Below are 23,199 nucleotides of genomic sequence, written 5' to 3' on the forward strand. Positions count from 1 at the left end.
ATCCCTAAATGTTTGGCTATATAGTGTAGCAGTACAGACAAATTAAGCAAATGTGACAAAAGATCATGATGGTGTAGAGTAGATTAAAAGACTGTAGAAACTAATTTACTAAGTTCACACTGTCATTGTTAAGTAATCTTAAAACCACCAACTGGTCGTAACAGAGTGATTATAGTGAAAAAATTCAAAAACCAGGGAAAACATGTTACTTCATGGCTATTTAAAGGAGAAGCTTTTTTGGCTGTACTTCTCCTACGGATCACAGGAGTGCAGTTCATTGTGTGGGCTTTAACTGATGTCACAGAGCCGGTCTAGGCTCTGATAAGATCCCAACCATATGGTGGGGATCCACCCAGATGCTTGGACTGGCAGCTGGCTCAGCCACTGAAAGGCCGAGCCAGACACTCCCACCCCCTCCACAGCCCCGCGCTCCATTGAGAGCTGGAGGGGCATAGCAGAGAGCTGGTGACTGACAGTCACCAGCTCTCTGCAGGCTGAAGACCGAGAACTGAATGATCAGCAGTGTTTTATCACTCAACTCTCAGCCTTAAAGCCGTCAGAGAACAGATGCAGCATTGGACTGATGATGCATCTGCCTAGGTGAGTATAATTTGTGTTTTTAATGAATCCCATACTACACTTTGAATTTTAGCATGGAAATTAGATTTCCTGATTTGATTGTTGAAAAAGTTATTCATGTATGTGTAAATCACAAGCTGGTCATACTTATTAGATACAGATTAACTTACAGATGTGAGTAAAAGATTGGTAAAATTCAGGATATTTTTAACATTTGTTCATTTGTGGATGCTAAAATGTAAATATTTGTATTCATGATAAGTTAATTGGCAGTTACCTCAACCGACTGCTTTTGAAAACTGTGGATCACATCTGAGAAGTGTTTAGGAAGCCCATTCTTGTAGACAAAGAAACAAATAATGTAAAAGGTAATAGTGAAAGGAACAAATAACAAATATAAAATAGTGCAGCGCTTGACAACAACACAATAATAAGTATCAGATGTGCACTATATAATGCTGTGAGAAAATTAATAATATAAAAATAGTCTTCAAATAACTTTAAAGAGAGGGACCTCTGAAGAAGTCCCCATTCAGGGATACAACGCATCGAGCGAAGCCTAGGAATGGCGTCATTACGCATGGCTGTACATGTCGGAATACTGGCCAGAGGCCATTGTCTGTCTCTGGTCTTACATCGATGGTTAAAGAAGCAGATCTGTTTGTTTATTTGATTTCTTTAGGCCAGCATTCATGTTTTTATGTGTGCTTATTTATGTACTATATGTTTATGAGCAATAAAATATGCAACAGAGAGCACTAGATTAATGCTTTAAAGGTTTTTTGTGGGGAAAATAAATAGCAAATAATGAAAAAATAATATAGTGTATACAATTGCGTATTGCAATTGGATTTTCTTAAAAATTACCTTTCCTTCAATATGCAGCCACTCTAATTTTCTGTAAATGCAGTGCAATATGGCTACCTGGAGATGTTCTGTAGACAGAATGTGTACTGACCACCCCCAGAAACATAATTTGCTGCTTGTGTGATCGGCTCACCAATTTTCCCAGAAGTCTGCCTAAGATACAAGTCAGATTTCAGGCATCCCCTGCAAAAAAATGTAATTTTTGGTGACATACTCCCTGTAGGAACACGTCTAAAGGGATGCAGGCCTAGCAGATTTCCTCATTAGTGCTCTGCAGATGCACAGCTGACGGTAATTATGAAACCACTCCTATTAGACCCACTCATCACAGAGGCACAGGGGAACATACAGGGATTTCTTCAGAATAACAAAAAGTAGGAATCTGCAACAAAGGTTGTTGTAATCCTTGCAATATTCATAAATCACCCATAAGGGAATGTTTTTTTCTTAACAAAAGTGGAGTTACGCTTTAAGGATCATCATTGCACTATAAGAAGCCAGTGTCTGCAAATCTTCTTTGTGATTTGGATTTTTTCTCTTCATTTTTTGAACACTTATTCACATTGGGCTTTGGTGAAAAATTACTCAAAGACTGTTTTTATTTTAATAATGTTCACACAGTATTATATAATGCACATCTGACACTAAGTATCGTGTTGTTGTGAAATGCTGCATTATTTTACATTTATTATTTGTCCCTTTCAATATTACGTGTGTGTGATGCACAGGAGAGTGCTGGCAGGCTTTCATGTATCTATAGGTTTTTATTGCGCAGGCACTTTTTTTGATATATTTATTCAATTTAGACAACTGTTTTAAAAAGAATCTTTTTTCAAAAGTGAAAGTGCCAATTATCCTCATCCCCATCTCTGCCCTTAAGGCTGGCCATATATTATGCAAATTTCTTTACTTAAACCATGGGTCGAGGGAAAGAAAATTGCTTGATTCTACCATCAACACAGTCATTGTTGATGGGGGAATCCCTTCCGCTGTGCTATTGTATTCTGACAGTGGAAGGATTCCCCGCCGTTAGAATACAATGTTCACTGCTGACGGTTACAGCAGGTGGCAGTGATTGTACAGAAAAAAAACCCACTGGCTGGTTGTATTGAAGTCGATCGATCAATTGACTTTAGTGCAACCAGCCTGCCCATAGATGGATTTAAATTAATCTGGGTCCTGCTGAACTGGCTGGACTTCAATCTGTCTATGGCCGGCTTAACATTTTTGGACAGGTACCTACTCCCACCCCCTCCTCTCTCACAGCCTCCTGTAAGACGCGTTTTCCTGCGCCACAAGATCTTGCACATGTGTACTGGAAAGCCTGCTCAAGGGGTCACAGCCAGCTCCAAAATCCAAAAAGGTGGCACTGGTGAGAAGAACTGGCTGAAGGAAGACAGTATTGGCCTCTATTGGCTGGTTAGTACATCATTTTTAAAAGGCAGGAGCTATAGTATTTATAGATGCTAACTTTATTTTTTTTAAGTGTATAGTTCTTCTTTAAGTCTGTTATATTTTTGAGATGTTCTACTTGACTGATCATACCACAGCATTATGGCATTTAGGTCAGTTATCTTATATCACCACTTTAAACTATACATTTTTTTCAGTTTAAAGTGATATTAAACCCACAGTTGTTATGCACTTTTAGCAGCTGATCATGTACTGAGTATGCTGCTCCTTTAACTTTAAATTCCTTGCCTATATTCGTGTTTAGGCTGGTGCAATAATGCTGCCCCAGGTTTCCTGGGTCAGGGTGGGTCCTTCTCATGCAGCATCCTATGGAGTTACCATGTAGGTGCTAGACTTGTGTCTTCCTATACTGTGTACATAAGGTTGCCACCTGTTCTTCAAGCCAAACCAGAACATTTTACCAGCGTAGGGCAATTTTTAAATTTTTTTTTTAGTATACACTATAGTATTGTAAAACACCTGGGACACCTTTGGATGCCTCAAGGACAGTAGTAATGTGGCACGTGTAGCAGCCAAATTGCATTAACAGTGGGAGGGGCTTAAAGGAACATGGTTAAATAAAGCAAAAGCGTTCCTGTAACCATAAAATATGCCCTAGATTACTGTACGCAAGTATGAGTCTCACAAACTCAACACAATTATTTTTGCATTTCTTCATGCGCAAAAGCTAGTCATCCTGGCACACAGGACTGGGCCGGCTGCTGTAATATGAGCTGCGCATGTACAGGTGGGTGTATTTTATTGCAGAAGAGAAATTTCATGTCTCTTCTGCAATAAAACGCCTGCCTGCTCGCAGCATGTAATGACAAAACTTTAGTTCCACTTTAAGATGCACAAAATTTGGGACAAACTATAATTAAAAAAACAAAATGCAACATACATTTCTGCACCCCAAAAGCTAATTTGCATTTGTAAGAGCAGGGGAGGCAGGTCAGCACATGACATTTAAGCTGAAAGTCTGCTTTAATATCCAACAAGCTTTTTTGCAAGTAGTGCAAATTCACAAAGCCAGATTGTAGGAACAGACCCTCTCCTACTCCTTCAATGTGCTTCTCCCCAAAAGGGGCTTAAGGTGGCCACACACTACACAATATGATTGTACAATCTCCTTTAGACTTACCAAAACTATGTAAAGTGAGGACACACCTAAGCAATCTATTGCATTTATATAAAATATGCAGGCCTTTGCACTATATAACTATTGGCAGATCTAAAGCGGATTATACAAGAAGATTGTATAGTGTATAGTCAGCTTAAGTCCTGACCTGTGAGCTTGAAACACTTGCATAACAGTTTGTTGGCCATTGCAGTGTGTTTGCACCTACAGTAAGCCTAGTGACTGTTGTCAGAGTAAAATATGTCATACATTTGCCATCAGTAACTAAAAAAAACCATCATTGCTGTCACTAAAGTAAGCCCCATTGTTGGTGTCAGATCCTCCTCTCCTTGCAGTCTTCCATTGCCAAGCTGACCAAATTGATGGGGCTAAAAGGTTGCAGCACTAAGGAGTCTGCATGCAGAAGAGGGAACTGTAGCACAGCAATAATGCCACAAAGTTGTGCCTGATGCAGACACCATAGTACTGCAGATCCCCAGCCATTCCATGCAACCACTCCTCCCCCTTTACATTAGGCATTTGCATAACAATACCGACCTGCTGAACATCCCTGCAGACTCCTGGCATTCTCTGCTACACACGGGGAAGAGGGCGTGGCTGAACCAAGGCTGAGGGGGCGGATTCCCTCTTTCTTCAATGAGTACAGCCGCCAGGAACAAGGAGGAGTGCTCAGGGGACCCCCAGCGGCACTGACTGGAAACACATGGCAGCTCCACAGGCTCCAGCAATCACTTGCCATTTATGGGCTGCCGATGGGACCGGGGAGAGGAAGCGTCAGCCCTGGTCCATGTAGAATAATGTGTCTGGGTTTTAGGATGAAGTCAAGTTGAAATCCGGACAGATGATTGAAAAACCGGACTGTCCGGGTGAATACCGGACAGGTGGCAACCCTATGTGTGCATTACTAGAAACACACAGCCCCATAGCCTAGGATGGTAAAGCACCTCCTTGCTCCTCCCTGCCCTTCTCTAAGCTAACAGACTGGCTTCAGACTGCACTGTCCACTGTTTCCTATTAAGACAAGTATTTCCTGTAAACTGCAAGTGCTATGGTAAGAATTTTAACCCCTTCACACCTAACGAAAAAAAAAATCTTAATGCCTAAGCACAATTTTGCAAGTTTGACATGTCTTATTAAAACCATACATATCATCAAAACTACTTTGTGTATCCAGGTATATTATACAGCATTTTTTTTTTTCGGGATAAATTGGGCTTTCTTTTCGTGGTACTGTAATTAATAATGGGTATCTCCTGATTTTTTTTTTATTATCAAAACTGGCCCAAGATAGTAATACATATTTTTTTAAATGTAACTGTATACTTTTTTTGCTACTACCATAAACCTTCTACCAAAGAACAACCCTGAATAAATTCTCCTGCTCCTGACGATCGCAGCGATACCACATATGTGTATGTTAGTTGTTGCTTGTACCTGTAATACAGCCCAAAAACAATAGTGCGTATTTTGCTTTTTTTTTATCCTACCTAAAACACACTGACATTAACAGTAAGGGGGAGAGAAGGAAGCGCCAGCTCAGTGCAGAGATTTAACAATCCATTTATTAGTAGGTTAAAATGCACTTATACAATGTAAGTGAGTTAGTAGGTTTACTATCATTAACACTAACTGACACTGATACCTTGACCTTTGACACTGACCTTGACCCAAACACTAACCCTGGCACTGACCTAGATCAAACTTTGATCTAGGTATTATTGTACATTGTATTTTTTTTTTAGTATTATTATTATTAGAACAGGGCCTGGGGCTCCTGGTGAGACCCTGGTCTCTGTACAGGGAGAGTGCCGTGCGGCACGCTCCCAGCATAAAGGTAGATATGTAAGTGTGCGGCCCCCTGGAAAAAATCCCAGTCCAGTGGGGCTGTATATTTGTGTACGCTCGGCATGAAGGGGTAAACAAATAGTTTACTGGCAAATGTTATTGTGCTCAATGTGTTAAGCTAAAATATGCAGAGGGATTAATATTACTTTTTTAAAAAATATTTGGTGATTTACTGCTGTTTTTAGGATCATAGTCGTGTTGCATAGTCTATATGCATCTTGGAATTGAAGTCATAAATGCCTAAGTGCTGCCCCACCCCATTATATGCCCTGTACTATACTTCACAGTTAACATTAGGTTTTGGTGTGTTGGAAAACAGTATGCTATTTTCATGTCATGTACAATTAAAAAGTACAGTAGAGAAACTGGAAAATGTTATATCCTGTTTTTAAGATAAGTCTAGTTTTAGTTTTACTAAGATTGTGAGTACAAAAAGAATTAGAGAGTCTAGCAAAATTTTCTGCCTGGTGATCAAGGTTATCTGGATGGTTTTTGAGCCTTCTGTGCTTTCTAGGAACTTTTGGTAAAATGAATAGTGAAGGAGAGCCCAAAATAGTAAAGAAGGGGAGGAACATCACAACAGGAGCTGATTAACAGGTCAAGTAGGACCAGTTAGGAAGGTAAAATGTCTCTGGATTAATAGGGAAAATGAAGAAATGACTGTCAGCAATGAATATATTGCCTGAAATTTTCATTAATTCATGTAAAAGTAAAACATTTAAGACTAATGCTAAAAAAAATAGATTTGACTTACAGAAGTAGAGAATGTTCACTTTACAAAATAATGTACACTTAGCTTAGTGAATACGGTAAAACAATTTTACTTTGCATATTCAATCATGTGCAGAAGAAACAAAAACAAAAAATAACAGGATTTTTCTCTTGTGATTGGATAGTTGAAGTAATCACAGCTTCACTTTATTTATTAGGATAAACGAACATTTGCTTTGCAAATTGAACATTCTCCACTTGTTTAAGAAAGCAATCCCATTTCATAATTCTTTCATCTGCATCCCAATCCATAATATTATACTTAGCACATATATTTGATTTCCAAGTATGGAGTGCAGTATCAGAATGTATTCACATTTAGCAAGTAAGTCACACCTACTAACACCTTTAGAAGACTGATCACTCAGCAAAACAAACCACAAGAATATATCAAAAACATTTCACAGCACATTTGTTTAATGTTGTACCTATGACACTTAAACCCCATATTGTGGTAACATCATTTTAAAAGGGGTGGGGGGATTACACCTGTTTTTAGGAGTCTAGCAGAACAATATAATGATGTTTTTCGAAGCACAGTTAACTTCCCGTCAGTCATCCTAGTAAGAAGGGCTATAATATTTCAGATTTTTTTTAGTTATACATGTGAATATGATAGGCTTCATGTAAAGCCGGCCATAGACGGTTCGAATCTCGGCCGGTTCAGCAGGGACCGGACAAAATTCAAACCATCTATGAGCAAGCTGAATGTACCCAAGTTGATCTATGGATCAGCTTGGGTACAACCAGCCTGCCTGATGGATCTTCTTTCTTGCAGCCGTGGTTGCAGGAAACAAAATCACTCCGTCTATGGCCAGCTCAAGTAGCGTGTTAATCAATGCGTGTGTAGTCAGTGTCTCTTTATCAAAAGGCAAGTTCTTTGCAAGAATAGAGACAATATACTCACCTCTCTGGTGGCATGCGTCTCCTACTTCCCCTACATCTCCTATTCAGCGATTAACTCTTTTAGGAGTGTCAGATGCCTTTGTCCCCTGCCTCTCTTAGGGGATTTTCCACCAATCCCTAAATCACTGTTAAGACTTGTAGTAGTAAGGTAGAAATGGATGGAATAAATCAGTGCGCAGAGGGGGACACCAGCATGGAAGTGTTAAATGGCAAAGATACTGACTGAAACTGCAATGCTGGCACAGAAGGGAAGTAGTAGGCACCGGAGAGATTGGTTTATTACTTCTTCTCTTGTAGGGAGCTTACTTTCTAATTTGTTTAGAGACCTGATGGAATTTCTTTAAAGCTGAACTCTGGGGAAAAAACTTTTTGACATAATTACCTCTACGATTACTTTAATTCATCTTGAACACTACTGTAAGTGCCAAACTTCCAGATCTGAAACTTACAGGTACGGTACATTGAACACAGTGGGTTGCTCACTCCCCACCTTGTCCATTCACAAAATGTCTTGTTTTCTTTTCACAGAATACAAGGTATTCTGTGAATGCACAAGAGGAGATTGTGAAATTCATTAGCCTTCCCCTCCACTCATTTGGAGTAATTTATTTTTACATGGCTAATATAAATTTTTGGATTAACTAAGTTCCTTAGCAAGTTACAGCTGCCGAAAGTATTTATGCCCCAATGAAGAGGATAATAAGACATATACAAAATATAGTTATCCCCCATCTACGAACATATATTTAGTTAAAAAATATATATTAAAATCATATATGGTTGTGGCACTATTTGTGTTTCAAAACACCTCCCTCCTGTGCAAATATGTAAAAACACTCTACTTCCCAGTGCATGAACTTGTAAAAATGTCATAAAAATTATTACTACATACTTAATCTTTGTGCAAAACTATGATAATAAAAATACTTTTAATAAAGTACAACAATCGTGCAGTAAAGTGCACAAACTCTGGCAAAGTCCCTGATGATGTAATTGTGATGAAACACGTTGGATGGGGCTTCTTATGTCACTTCCATTTTCATATTTTCTGGTCTTTGGAGAGCAGAAGCATTCCAGAAAGTTCATAGATGTGTTGTAGCTTGTGTGAACAAGCCAATCATTGACATAAGTGCATTTTAATTGTTTTTAAGTAAAAATAAAAAATGGTTTTACACTATTGGAGGCTGCCTCCTGTTTTTCTCCCTTACATATATGTACTGGAGGAAAGTTCTGAAAGGGTGAAGATAAAAATACTGGCCAGCAAGTCCAGAGGTGCGGCTGGAGGAGAGATACATAAATTTAAAATTAAAATAATGAGGACTCCTCCTATGGGTGGAAGCCTTGGCTCGCATGCCATGAAATTGTATATGAGAAAAAGAATGGCTGCACTCCGGAATACCGAAAATCCTTTTATTAAATCTTCCCATAAGGTGCAAAAGACACCACAGGATGGTATCAAGTGAATCAGGTAGACGTGTTTCAGACAGTTACATTGTGCTTGTTCATCACCAATGAATAAGCACAATGTAACAATGTAACTGTGTGAAACGCATCTACCTGATTCACTTGCTACCATCCTGTGGTTTTTGTCTTTTGCACCTTATGGGAAGATTTAATAAAGGATTTTCGATATTCCAGTGTGCAGCCATTCTTTTTCTGAGATACATCTGTAAGTACTACTGACCCACTTACTACAAATAAGGAGGTCAAGGAGAGCCCAGGAGGGGAGCATGTGTGTACAGAGTTTGTGCACTTTATTGCATGATTGTTGTACTTTATTGAGACAGTATTCTTATTATCATAGTTTTGCACAAAGATGAAGTATGTGGTTAAAATTTATATGACATTTATAAAAGTTCATGCAATGGGAAATGGAGTGTTTTTACATATTTGTACAGGAGGGAGGTGTATTTTAGCACAAATAGCGCCACACCAATATATGATTTTTAATATATATTTTTTTAAATAAATATATGTACATAGATGGGGATAACTATATTTTATATTTACACACTTAGGTTTTCCTGATTATACCTTACCAACTCTCCCAGCAACTTTACTTGTCTGACTAACTTATTTCTGCAATCTCTAATGACCTAAAACATCCCAATGCTCTTGGTAGCCAGGAAAAATGTATTCCAGTTGTGGCATATGCCCTTCTGATAAGCCTGTACCACCTTCTGCCCCCTGCTTTGTTCCCTACCCTCTCTATAGAAAATAAATGAAAGATTGGTAAAGCATATGGAGTGCGCTGCAGTACCAATATGAGACAACATCCTGTGGATGGTCAAAATAAGCCTTCACAATAGACAGCCCGCTGATATCTATGCGAGATTTTATTGGTTCTAAAGCTTCAAAGTGGCCCAAAACAGGACGCATTCTAAGTTGCAATGCATTTCAGAGTAAGTTCAAAATGAAAATATTTTATTTTCCTTGAAATCAACCCTGGGACCTTGCATGGCAGAAGAAGCTTCTCCTGCCATAAACTGCTTCCAGTCAGACCAGCAATTCGGAAAACCATGTTTTTTGCAACATTTTAGAAGGTAAAATCCAAATAGCTCCTAACTTCCCAGGCATAATGCTTCTGCCTCACAAATTTCAAGCAGTGTTATCTTCTGGAGAATACAGAACATCTACTTCCCTCCATGTTATAGAGGTGACAAGAAGCTAACAGGTTGTGTAATCCAAATCAGGAGTTAGAATCAGATGGTGGCAATACTGCTTTCCCATAGATATGGAACAGTTAATGAGCATTGTTACCCAAAGACAGGAAGTGTTTTACTAGCAGGATCATGAGATGAAAAAAATGTTGGCCATCACATCTAAAGACTGTTAAGCTGCAATATATGTTATTTTTTTCTTGGATGAAGATGAAAATGGTGGCTTATGCACACTGAATAGCACGCACTTTTCCACAATTTTCAGCGCAGAAAAAATTCACAGGCAAATAAAATACATGACTTTCAAGTGGACCTGTTCACAGCAATACATTTTTTGTGAAAATTCACATCGAAAATGTATGTCTGAGATGTATGAGGTGGGGAGAAGGGGGGTGAAGTAAAGGTGTTAACAGCAACAGAGTGATCTTGATGCTGGAGCAAATCGGGCCAAATGCTGGACGACATCGGCAAGTTTAATGAAAACTGTCTGACATTTGGCCCCATGTGTATGGCAGCCGGCTTCTGTCGGACGAGCATACTGGAAAACCAGCAGCCAGTCGCCTCCCGATCAGCACTCTCAGCCAGTGGGCAGAGTTACTGAGAGGTGAGCTTATCAGTCTGCTTCTTTTTCTTTAGCTATCCAATCACAGGCTGGGGAAGATGCAAGACAGCAGTGAAAAGTCAAGGTTTCTGACTTGATAAACATGGCTCTGCTCTGTGGCAAAACTATATAAGTCTCAGGAATGGTAAAACAGAATAACAAATAGACAAAACAGTCCCTAATATGTATTTCATCTGCGAATTTGGCTGTGTACCTAAAGTTTAGTTTTACAGTGTATATACACAAGCCCAACAGTAAACCTCCCCAATTTTGCTAGCTTGTTGTTTGTTGAAAGCCTTTTGTTACTTCTATTCCAATAATCCTTCCAGAAATCCTGTGAGTTGATAACTTCAGTGCTTGCTGCGCTTGTTTGCCAAGTTAGTTTAGCGCCGCTAAAAAGATGGTAAAGCGCCGCTAAAACTAGCGGTGCTTTACCGATAACGCGGCCAGATGGCAGTGTGAAATAGCTCTTGAGATAATTCAGCTTCACTCCATGCCCATATAAATATAGCCTAGAGAATGTACATCTTTCTAGTTGCAATGTATTGCAATACATCTGTTGTGGTCATATTTTGATCTTTATGAAAACAGCCTATACTGTATAGGTTGTTTTCATCAGGAGCAAAATATGGCCACAACAGATGTATTGCAATACATTGCAATATAGAAAGTTGTACATTCTCTAGGCTATATTTATATGGTTATCATGGACTGGTATGCCTGAGAGACTGAGTAACTTCCATACAAAGTAAAGAAGATATTATAACACACAGCACAAATATATTTTTCCAGCAATAGCTCAGCTGTCCAACTTTCCAAGCAATATAGATATATTCTCCTCCTAACTGGCACAGTGGCACTGCAGTGCTGCTACCTGTGGTTCTTCAGTGATGCAATAGCACTGGCAGCGTATTCTCTCTCGGTCACTGCACGCACCTGTGGGAGGAGCCGGTGCCGTGCCGGCCGGATCGGCATAGCGAAGTTATACCTGCAGGCTGACACAGCCAATCACATTCCGGAACAGCCGTGATATCGAGCAGAGGCCCGAGCGGCAGTCAGAGCCAATCCGATGATCGGGCGGGGGGTGAGGGAGGGAGGGACGGATGTCTGTATCAATCTGTGATAAGTCGGAACAGACTGAGAGCAGCCCCAGGCCAGCAGACGTAGAAAAAAAAGTCCACGGCTGCCGCGGAGGCGGCCGCGACGGCCATTGCGTTACACAGGGAAACTGTCTTCACTCTTCAACACCTTCTTACGATTCCGGGGGGGGGCAATTGCCCTATGCTGCGGACACCCATCTAAGGAGGTGTTTTGTAGTCCCAATACACTTCCTGCCATTGGGGCACAATGCTGCTGCTGCAAAAATACTTTATAATGAATGAACATTGTCTTCCTGAGACAGAAAATGTGTTACTGGCATAATGGCCAGGTGAAGAATAAAGGCAAAAAAGCTTAAAAACAGAAATCAAATCCAGGCCATACATCTGAGGTAAGCTGTAATATATTACATTTTCGAACTTAGATACACAGTTTAAAAAAATCTGTTTTGAAAAACAACATAATTATTAGCATAATATAAAACATTCTATCTTTTAAAATGCATACATGGTTTGGCTATGTTTAAGAAAATTCTACATGGGAGATTTGGAGTAAAAATTGCTTCAGATAGGTCAGTTTATGACAGTTTATAAAAATACACATATCATTTTGTATCTATTGTGTGTTTGCATTAATGTGGCACTGCAGTATTGACTACCATCTGCTTATGAGAATGCTGCCTGCCTGGCTATCATGCTGCTATAAGTACTTTAATACTTTGGGATTTACAGTATTTACTAATGGCGTAGAGGTTGTTCGCTTTGTAAAGAGGATGTTGATAAATACGCTGTAGCTGAGTTCAGCCTAAATACCCAATTATGTGCTAGCAAAAATACAGATTTTTTTTTCCTTTGAATATGATTGAGCTTTTAAAGGAAACACAAGTTCACCTAACTTACTAAAACATTTTGTAAAGTGAGTATTCACTGTCACTGATCTGGAAGTATGCGCATCACTCCAAATGCACTGGCTACATGTTTGGTCCAGGTCAGTGACTGAAACCCTTGGATTGGGATGACAGGCAAATAGCAACTTCAGCCTACATTCACCATAATTCTGTACTATTTTGACAGATGTCACTATCAGGAGAGGAAAGGGTTTGTAAGGCTTTCCTACTTTTTAGAAACATTGTACTGAAACAAGATCGAGCTTTCAGCATTAGTCTGTTTTCATTTGATTAGTGAGCTGCTGTGTGTCCAAACATTTTGTTTGTGTCAGATTCCCTATAAGTCCACTTCGATTTTCCTAAAGTTATAGTTATTTAGTACATATTTCTGCAGTTCCCAGTTAATACAATACACAGTGCCAGGGGGTTGTTTGATTAAGCAGTGCAAACTATGGGGTTGTTTTACTAAAATTGGAGCGTGAAAAATCTGGTGCAGCTGTGCATTGTAGCTAATCAGCTTCTAACTTCAGTTTGTAGCGTGTTCAATTAAAGGAGAAATATTGGGTTAAAAAAAAAAAAACATGTGGAAGGTGCCAATCCAGGCTTCTGGGTGGATTCCCGACCCATATGGTCGGGATCTTTAGAGAGCCTGGACCGGCTCTGTGACATCACAGGAGTGTAGAGCTAACTGCACCTCTGTGATCCATAGGAGAGGTATAGCCAGCTTCTAACTTCAGCTTGTTCAATTAAAGGAGAAATATGGGGTTTCAAAAAAGAAAAAGAAAAAGTATAATCACCCAAGTGGATGCAGCATATATCCGATGCTGCATCTGTTCCCTGCGGACTCTGCACTGAGAACTGAGCGATTAAAGACCACTGATTGCTCATTTCTCCCCTCCGCTCTGAGCAGAGGGCGGTGACTGTCAGTCGTCGGCTTTCTGCTCGGCCCCTCTAGCACTCACTGGAGATCTGATCTGTGGAGGGGGCAGGGGCGGTTTGCTCAGTCTCCCAGCGGCTCACTGCAAGGCTGAGCTGGCTGACGATCTTTCCCCAGCCTGGACCGACTGGATGAGTGATGTCAGCTAACAGAAGACTTTGGCCTGCTGTTGGCTGAAAATGGGTAACAGAAGTGCAGAAGGAGCTGCGCTCCTGTGATCCATAGGAGATATAGGGCCAAATAAACTTTGGCCATACTTCTCCTTCAAGCTTTGACAAGGAAACCTGGAAGCTGATTGGTTTCTTTTCAGAGCTGCACCAGATTTTTCACTCTCCAGTTTTAGTAAATGAAACCAAATGTGTAGTACCTTATAGCAACCAGAAAGGTTTTACAGAAATCAGAATAATGAAAACTGATTGCTGTGGGAAAGTGTATTAAGTACAAGCCATAAATGACTGATTAAAATCAGACTGGCGTTGAGGGGGCCATTTGATGAATGTTTATCAGACCAGAAAAGTGGTTGCTGTAATAATTCATTCTGGTTAAAAAAGGGATTTTTTACATTCTTCCTTAACCCGATTGGGTGTTGAAGACAAAACAGATTTTCTTGTCTGCACAGGTTTAGTAAATCAACAGTCCAAAAAAATGAGTCATGTTCACTATAACTGATAATTCCATACCGCAACCTTAAGCAGAACTTGTCACATAAGAAAAGTGTTGGGATAAGTTCACAAATTAGACAAAGTAACATATTTTTGATGGTTTTAATGTAATGTTAATGTAATATTCAATTCACTTCAGGTACATTTATAATAATTATCTGCAGCTTGCGGGTTCAGTTGATAGGTTATCTCTGCAAAACCACTGGTCGTTTAAAGTGGAGCTTCACCCTAATTTTTTACATTCTTTAGTCTTGTCTTATTTTTTAACAACTCCTTTATTAAAACTGCATATTACATTTTTTTTTTCTTCTCTATGAATACTCTTTTCTGCTTTATTGTTCTCCCATTTCTGCTTTTCTCGCCTAGGTGAGAATGATGTGGCTGGAACTGCCCACTGCTTGCAGTTTTCTGGGATATGATTGTCACATATACCAGAAGGCTTCAGGCAACTCCCAATACCGTACATGCACAGCCAGCGCTCTAGCTGTTAATCAGATTATAAGATTCTATTCTTTGCCTATTATTGGGAGGGGGGGGGTGCCTTTATTTTACTTTAAACAATTCAGGTACTAGGCACTAGTCTGTTGTTTTTCTACTGCAGTTTATTTGGCAATGATAACTCTCATTTAAAAAGCAAAAGTAAATTCTGCAGTTTTTCAGCTACACAGCACCATGATCTTACTTCATATGTGAGAGATTAACTTTAGTGATTCCAATTTAGTACAAAATAATATATTTAGCCATCATCATGTCCTGGTCTTAAACTACATGAACACACTGTGACAAAACAGAGCTAAGACAAGTCAAAATAAAAGAAAAATTGTTATGATAAAGCACACGAATAACTGCATTCCATCTGACTGCCCATGCACTGAAAATAATACAGCTTTTCATAGAAAGAAATACTGCTAAATACATATTTGAAGTTGTGGGACTACTGAGGAATGTATTTCTGTAAGGAATAGCAGACTTTTTACACCCAAGTTTTTTTTTCACAGTTAGAACAGTGATTAGCTTACAGTGCATTTACTTAAACAAATGACAATGAGTAAAATGTATCGAAGAGTACCCATAGACAAGCAGATGTCTCACAGAGAACGACAAGAGGTGAGATATCTGCTTATCCTCCAACCAACCACAATGTACCTTTTTATTTGGTTGATGAAAAATAGATGTATGTGTGAAAAATCAGGAACATATTCTAGCAAGTTTGAAAATATATGTGTACAATAAAAAGCACCTCCGCAGGTTGGATCGCCCTCCAGAAGATATCTTCAAGGCAAGTGATGCTCAAATCAAAAGCTTCACCTGTTGGCTATAACCCTGTGGTCACCTTAACCTTTGCCTGTCCAGTTAGGTTCACCCAAATTATAAAGTATCATAAAAACTGACAGCAGATATGGGGGTAAGGTGGGTGTTCTGATATGCAGTTTTTTACTTTATACAAATCATTTTCTCCCACATAAACAATGTAGGTGCTGAGGTAGCACCTTCCAAAATCATTCATTGACACAAAGTGCTGGATTTCCATTACTAGAGCGTTGTAGGCACACAAGCACCTAGGATTTTTTTTTTTTTTTTTACAGAACATTTCCTTATTTTTCTGGTCCAAACTTGGCTTAGAATAATGTGAATTTGTAAATACTGTAACCTTATATGATATGACTTTTTCACCTGATGTTGTTTCATAGACTAAGGTCAAACAGGAGCCATTAGGCTAGGTTTACATTACTTCAATTTGGGAACAAGTGCAAAATTGTGCATTCCTGACCCATAGGCAAATGTACTGCTGTTAAGCAGATGCATCGGTAAACGTGGTGCAATTTCACATGAGGACTGTGCTGTCCTGTGCAGTGCAATTTGAGAAAAGGGTCAGGAACTTCCCATGGGTTTGCGGGTAGGGTAGCCCATTAAATGAATGGGCTGCCCCACATGCAGAATCACGGCCAGTTCAAAGATTTTTGTCTACACAGGCAAAGGTGCATTTTGCTGCCCCCCCCTCCCCCACCACCACTATCCTCCCACGACCCGCCTCACCTCTGCAATGCAACCCCCCACCCCCATGTGACATACAGAGTGTAATGGGGGGGGGGGGGGGTATGCATTTCCCACTTCCCCTCACTGGCTATGAGCAGCTGGCATATGAGGAAAACTAAAACTTCCACACATCGCCCTTTCTCTTACCGGAAACGGAAGACAGGTATTTAAGGCTGTATTCACACATTACTACGTTGACAAACACCTGTCACCACAAGGACACACAGAAAACAAAAGTTTCCTGTGTGTCCCATTCACACTGCAGCTCAGCACAGAGCTGTGCTGCAGCTTGCTATGATAAAATGTAGGCATGCTGCATTTTATCACAGCGCACTGTACAGAATCGCATGGAATTTTACTGCAGCACAACGCATTGCACTGCTGTACTGTGACATGAATGAGGTATACTTTGGTACACAGCAAATACAATTTGCACAAAAACAAAAAGGGAGTTGTGTGTGATGCGTTGAATCACACACAACACTGTCTCCTACTGTAGTTGGGAATGGACAGCTGCTGGGAGCTGTCTGTTTCTGTGTGAGCCACCCCTTAAAAATCTGAATCCCCAGCAAGTGGCTGGGGATTTGGATTTTTCCTCCCCCCTATCCTGGTGCCCTAAGGTGGCTGCCCAAGCAGCCTTATGCTGGTGCCAGCCCTGCACAGAATGCAGATGCACAAATGTGAACAAAGCCTTATAGTGAAAAAGGAGTATGGCTGGAAAGTCCTCAAAAGGTATAGCACCTCATCCCAAATTTATGTTTAACAAAGTAAGGAGGAATAGGGAAGGGGGATTATAGCGGTGCTATAATCCCCCTTCCCTATTCCTCCTTACTTTGTTAAAGTCTTATAGTGTTTGTTACCCCAACATTTCATATCCCTGATATGTGCCTGCTGTACCATGTATTTGTATAAAAAAGTATCCTGTTCTCTTTGTATTGCTTCCTTTGTGTGAAATCCCTGGTGTTCCTGCCAGTCCCTCTGCTTTCCTATGAAAAACTGACCACACTAAGCAGGAGAACACACAGTGGTCAGTTCTCTAGCTGTGCTGGGAACTTAGCCTGCTCTCCTCTAATGACCAGACTTGTCCTGACACCCCCGAATCTGCACAGCTGTTCACTGGGAAGATCAGTATATTGTTGTTTCTCCTCCCCCAGCTCTTATCCAGCTGAGGACAGAGGGAATGTGATCACTTGATCACTTGAATGTGTTATATACACAAATGTTTTACCTTTCATTTCTATTTTATACTGAACAGGTAGTTTAACTAGGTGATTGTTTACAATCATTTTAATGCTTGATCCTAATTAATTTCTTCTTTGCGATTCTGTGAAATGGGAAAATCTTATCCCCATAAAAGTGGCAAGCGTGTTGATGGAGAATATCCAAGAAAAAAAGAAAAAACTGATTTTCAGCATAGTACTTTTCATGCATTAATGGTAATCTTTCTAGCACTGTCTTAAAAAGCAAAAATAATCAATTCTTCCCATGAGGCAGGATCATATCATTTGCGCTAACAAAATAGACAGCTTAGTTTTGTTCTTTGTAATTATCAAAAGGTAGCACAGAAAAAAAATGTACACAGGCTTTTGTTGGTCTCTGAGCTGCTGCAATGTGAATAAATAGGCATCTTGAAGCAGCTTGATGCAACTGCCTCAGCATCAGCAAGATTTTCTCCGCCTTTTTAACATGCAGAAAAATTAATTTCTGGTCTCAGGGAACCCCTGATAATAATTTCATATCTACAGCTAATTGTTCACTAGTGTGGTCACTGGGAAGAATGCTCCTTAGATTTGTGATAATTGGGAAGAATGCTCCCTTTTTGTTGTCAGTGGTTGTTTATTTAAGAGACATAAATTGCTCATTGCTCTAGGAATCTGTAACAAGCTTTGGATGAATTTTAGGGTTCCACGGAACCCTGGTTGAGAAAGGGTGCCTACCCTAAACAATGAAAAATCTTATCAAAGCAGCTCAAAAACAAGTCAAAGCAATTCACAAGCACCTGAAACCAGTCTGCTTTTGACTTCTCACAATGTGATCATATGTGTATAGGCATGTGAACATGGGCTACAGATTTAGAAGCAAGCCATAGGTCTAATATTCACATGCTTATGGGATCATCTAGGACTAATGTAGAGCCTGAGATGAATTTGCTATTGTTTCCCATGTGTTTACTATGTACTCACATTGACTTTAATTCAGCCATAAAAACAAAACACAAACTGATCTCAAATTGATTTATAATACCCAAGTACAACAGCCCAACTGCACGACAATAGCTTAAACGTGAGAGTCTAAGATCAGTTTGGAAAGCATTTAAATATGTTTATATTGGCTTGTATGGAGGATTAAAAGCAAAAATGACACAATGCAAAGGAAAAACAGCAACACATACAAATGTGAATTGCTTTATAGAAGCTCCATAAAAGCCAAATCAAACAATGGATTCCTCATCTGTCTTATCTTTACAAACCTATGTCAGATACAAAACACAAATGCAAATGTATACTAGCCCACGGCAACATGCAACATGTACATCTCTGAGATAAGGCCACACCATGGGTTGTCTATAAAATGTCAATACACACACTTGGCCACTATTAGCATGTATATGTTCTCAGGAAGGATCATTCCATTGATACATTTTCTGACAGCCATCTTAAATACAGGTTAAAATGCCAACCCACTTCCTTCTTGTTCTGCGCTGTACATATTGGCATCCCCAAACCTTTGTTGGTAAGTTTTATTTTGAAGACCCTATAATATTTTTGTAGCTCTTCCATGGACTCAATTTTGTCTTTATATTTGAAACTAAAAGATTCCAATTGCTGCACTGACATATCTTATTTTTCGAGCCATATATGCAACAATTTTCTGTCAATCACTCAAAACCAGCATTTGATAGCAAATATGGTCGAACAGCTCCATGGAACCTACCATCATCCCTACACCATACAGATAAAAATATAACTTGTCAGTGGCCTTTACAATTTGATCACATTTGTAATGAAAGCAGTTGAAATTTCCCAAGCATTACTGTGTGTATGGCCAGAATTTGACTATATTATTTACCAAGACACAGTGAGCCATTATATTATACAAAGCACAGAGATACATTTTATCACTTGTGTAAGCACAGAGAATTTACTTACAGCAGAATGAAATTGTTAGGCTTAATAAAATGTAACAACTTGTATACACAACTGCAGCCAGTCTATGGTGGTATATAAACTATGCTGTGCAATGGCAGCATTTAAAATGACATGTAATATTTACTGTAGCCCCCAGCTGCTTTAAACATATCTAACTTTACAATTAATTAGAACATTAGCGACACTTTGATGTCAAATACGCCAGACTTGTACTAATATTTTCCACCTAGCTTTAAACAGATCTCAAGGTTGTATGCAGTGACCATAAACAGAGTGTAACTAGCAATATAATGTGGCTTAATGAAGTAAAAAAAAGTTAGTGATTCGGAAGAGCTAGGATAAAGAGGAAGGCTATGTGATTAGATGACACCTAAGCTTTATGTGGGGTCTAAAATCCTAACGATGCGGTCCAGTTTGTACCCACCTGACAGCACAGGATTTAGGCTAAAAAAGGACATTACCTGTCATCCCTCATTCTCTTATATTATTATAAAGCATAATTTACTTGTTCTTAGATCCATTTTGATGGACAAGATCGGAGCTCTGTACAAATTCCTACATACTGTGGAACCAGAAGCCTTAGTATTCCACCACCCAAAATGTTTGACCTGCTAGGACTTGTAGTTCCACAATACACGTGTGGCTACATAGAGTCCATCATTCTTGAGCTACTGCTCGTATTGAAAGCATCTTTGTTCCATTTTATGTTGCAGATTTTCATCTTAGAAAACAGATCATGTTTATGTTGCAGGTTTCCATTTTAGAAAAAATAAATATTATATTTTAGTTTTATGTTGCAGCTTTTCTCATCGAGCTCCTTCTTTCGAGGAATATCACGCAATATTTACCAGGTGATGAACTTTCTAGACATGATAAATAATATACGATATATAGGAAAACCTAGCCGGTGCATTCATTGGGAATTTCTTGGCATGATGTTATATTTTGTGCTCTAATTGAAATAACTTGGTGTTTGCATATGTAATTATGTACATGCTCTCCCATGGCACACATGTGATGCCATACGATAAATTAGCCCAGATTGCTTCATGTATGAGATCAGGACTGAAAGTAACGAGAGCACATCGATACATCGGACAGATCTAGATGGACACACGTAATAACCATGAACGGTGGTGTCTCCCTATTACCAAGAAATATTGTCATTTACCCACTGACAGAAATGATCCTTGTAATTGAATAGAATTGTGTTTAAGTTTTATCCTAGTCTTCTCTTACTGATATATTGAGCCATAAAAGGAACATTGCTTAAATGATGACTTGGTATTGTTTTCGTTACAAGTTACTGATCTGTCTGAGTTTTATTTACAATACATTGATTTACTGCCCACATCGTGCATCATTCTGAGCTACAAATTCAAGAAAGAAAGGCGAGGAAGAGTTTACTTATCCTCCTAATATGTTTTATAGCAGCTGTTGATCTTTTATCCGATAGATCACTAAACCTAATATATAGCCAATAGTTAACCCCACTGACAGCGATCATTTATTTTGTTATGTTAGCAGACCGATTGGTGCTACTACAAGCAGAGCCTAGTACCTACAACAGCCCCGATCTCCAGAATTCATGTATGAGGTTCAATTCACAAAGATAACACATCAGGATAAGGATACATATTTTCAAAAAAGTGACAATTTCAATTGAGTCCAATGACATTTGAAATTGACAGCCACATGTAGTATTACAGCTTTGTGAATTGAGCCTAAGGTCAGCCAAAGTTTGGATATAGCTGTGCGTTGTGTTTAGAAGCCCCCATCAGTGAGCAGAAATAATAAATAAATAATAATACATGCCACTGACCCCTGTATATAACACCGCCAGCAGCACTTATATGAAATGCAGAAGTACAAAACACGGAAGGTAGGAAGGACGATCCTATACACGTACAAAGGAGGCAAGTTGATGAGGATCAGCTGTCACTCTGGTCATCGGTGTGGCATGACAGCTTGTCAAAGTAACTAGTATAAAACAATGTAACAGAAATCGGTGACAGCTCAGCCTCATCAAGGTGCACCAGTCCACAATTACACACAAAAGAGTACACACCCAGAAAAAAAAAAACAATGCCTACAGCAGGAAAGTGTTTAATGTGAGGGAGCCCCATGGGGATTATTGGTGGAGTGCACAGATGGAGGCAGGCGAGCTCTCCAGCAGTGTGATATCAGCACCCTCCCTCCCCCTTGTGCCACTAGGTTATGGTGGCATGGTGACAGGCTCCCTCTGTATGTAGCACCTGGCTAACCACACACACGTTATACCGTACCTTAGGCAAGCAACACCACTGTCCTCCTCCTCCTTCTCAACTTCACTCTCTCGATTCTTTCTCCATCCAAAAAAAAAAAAAAATCTCCCGCCCCCAGAAGGAGTTGTGGAATAAGTGCTCTCTGGATCTGCACTTTAATTGTGGGTGTAGGTTGGTGGTGATGGGGGGGGGGGGGGTCTGGCTACAGGGAGGGATGACCCAACAAAAAAAAATCAGGAGGGCTGATGGTGGTCTGTCCTATGCCCTGTGATCGTGCTGTGTCTTCTCCAGGAGAGCAACGTGGAGTAAGCCTGTGTGTAGATATATACCTAGATGTGCTTGCTCGGTGTGTGACTGCTAGAGAGGTGTGAGCCTGATCGCACCTCGCTCACTGCACCGCCCTGTGCACCTCCCAGTCTCCCTGATTGTGGTTGACACTCACACAGATCACACCAGGGAAACCTGGCCGCCCTCTGTCTTCCTGCACTTATCTACTTTCAAAGGGACATCTGCAGCACAAACAACACTGTCCTACTTGTGCCAGCACAGGTGCTCTCTGTGCCCATCACTGGCATAGCAGCGCCTTAACTCAGCCTCTTAGTTCTGCTCCCACTATAGCCTAATCTAGCATGGCACTGGTCTAGGCATGGAAGGCGCACTCATGTTAACTCGCAGGTTTATTACTTGTATGTAAAGTTGATGCCTACATCTTGCTTTCTGCTCTTTTTTACGGTGGAATTGTTTATGCCGAGCGTACACCTGGGGCGCCGCTATTGTAAACCCCCTAACGTGTGTTTGTATTGAATGCCAACTTCAGTAAGAAGCGAGGATGAGAGCGGAGCACGCCAGGCTAGAGATGATCCAGGATGAGGATCATAGCGGAGCACACCAGGCAACACTTGTTCCAGGACGCCCCCAGGGGGAGATAGGTTAGTACAGTGACAGGAGGAGGATGCTGCACATGCTGAGCGATGGCAACTATAGATGGGACTTCTTGTGTTACCTTTCTTAGTCCGAAAAGGGTGTGAGAGCTCTGCCCACAGCTTCTTCAAGTTATACTGTTAATCTTTTCAAAGGAAATGATAGTCCTTTTTTCATATATTTTTTTCCTAGCCTCGAAAATGGATCTGCTCCATGTAAATGATCTTATTAGCTTGTGTTGATGTTTTAAAACCTTACTTCTCTGTGTAATTATGTATGTATGTGGGGATCGGCCTTATTTTCTTCTTTGCTTCCTGCTTTGTGTTACTACACTGCACCGCCCTGTGCACCTCCCAGTCTCCCTGATTGTGGTTGACACAGACATACACAGATCACACCAGGGAAACCTGGCTGCCCTCTGTTTAA

At 40.0% G+C, this 23,199-nt stretch overlaps 1 protein-coding gene across 4 annotated transcripts in view; it reads right to left on the reverse strand.

Moving 5' to 3' along the window:
- Positions 1-22,208, reverse strand: part of SATB1 (SATB homeobox 1) — a 268,899-nt gene extending 246,691 nt beyond the window's left edge. For all 4 annotated transcript variants that reach the window (XM_073630208.1, XM_073630209.1, XM_073630205.1 and 1 more), the window contains exon 1: positions 21,874-22,208. The gene's annotated coding sequence lies outside the window, so the exon portion shown is untranslated. The remainder of the gene's footprint in view (positions 1-21,873) is intronic.
- Between the last annotated feature and the right edge of the window lie 991 nt (positions 22,209-23,199).

This window comes from Aquarana catesbeiana, linkage group LG05 (assembly GCF_042186555.1).
Source record: "Aquarana catesbeiana isolate 2022-GZ linkage group LG05, ASM4218655v1, whole genome shotgun sequence".
In the NCBI taxonomy this organism is placed as follows: domain Eukaryota; kingdom Metazoa; phylum Chordata; class Amphibia; order Anura; family Ranidae; genus Aquarana; species Aquarana catesbeiana.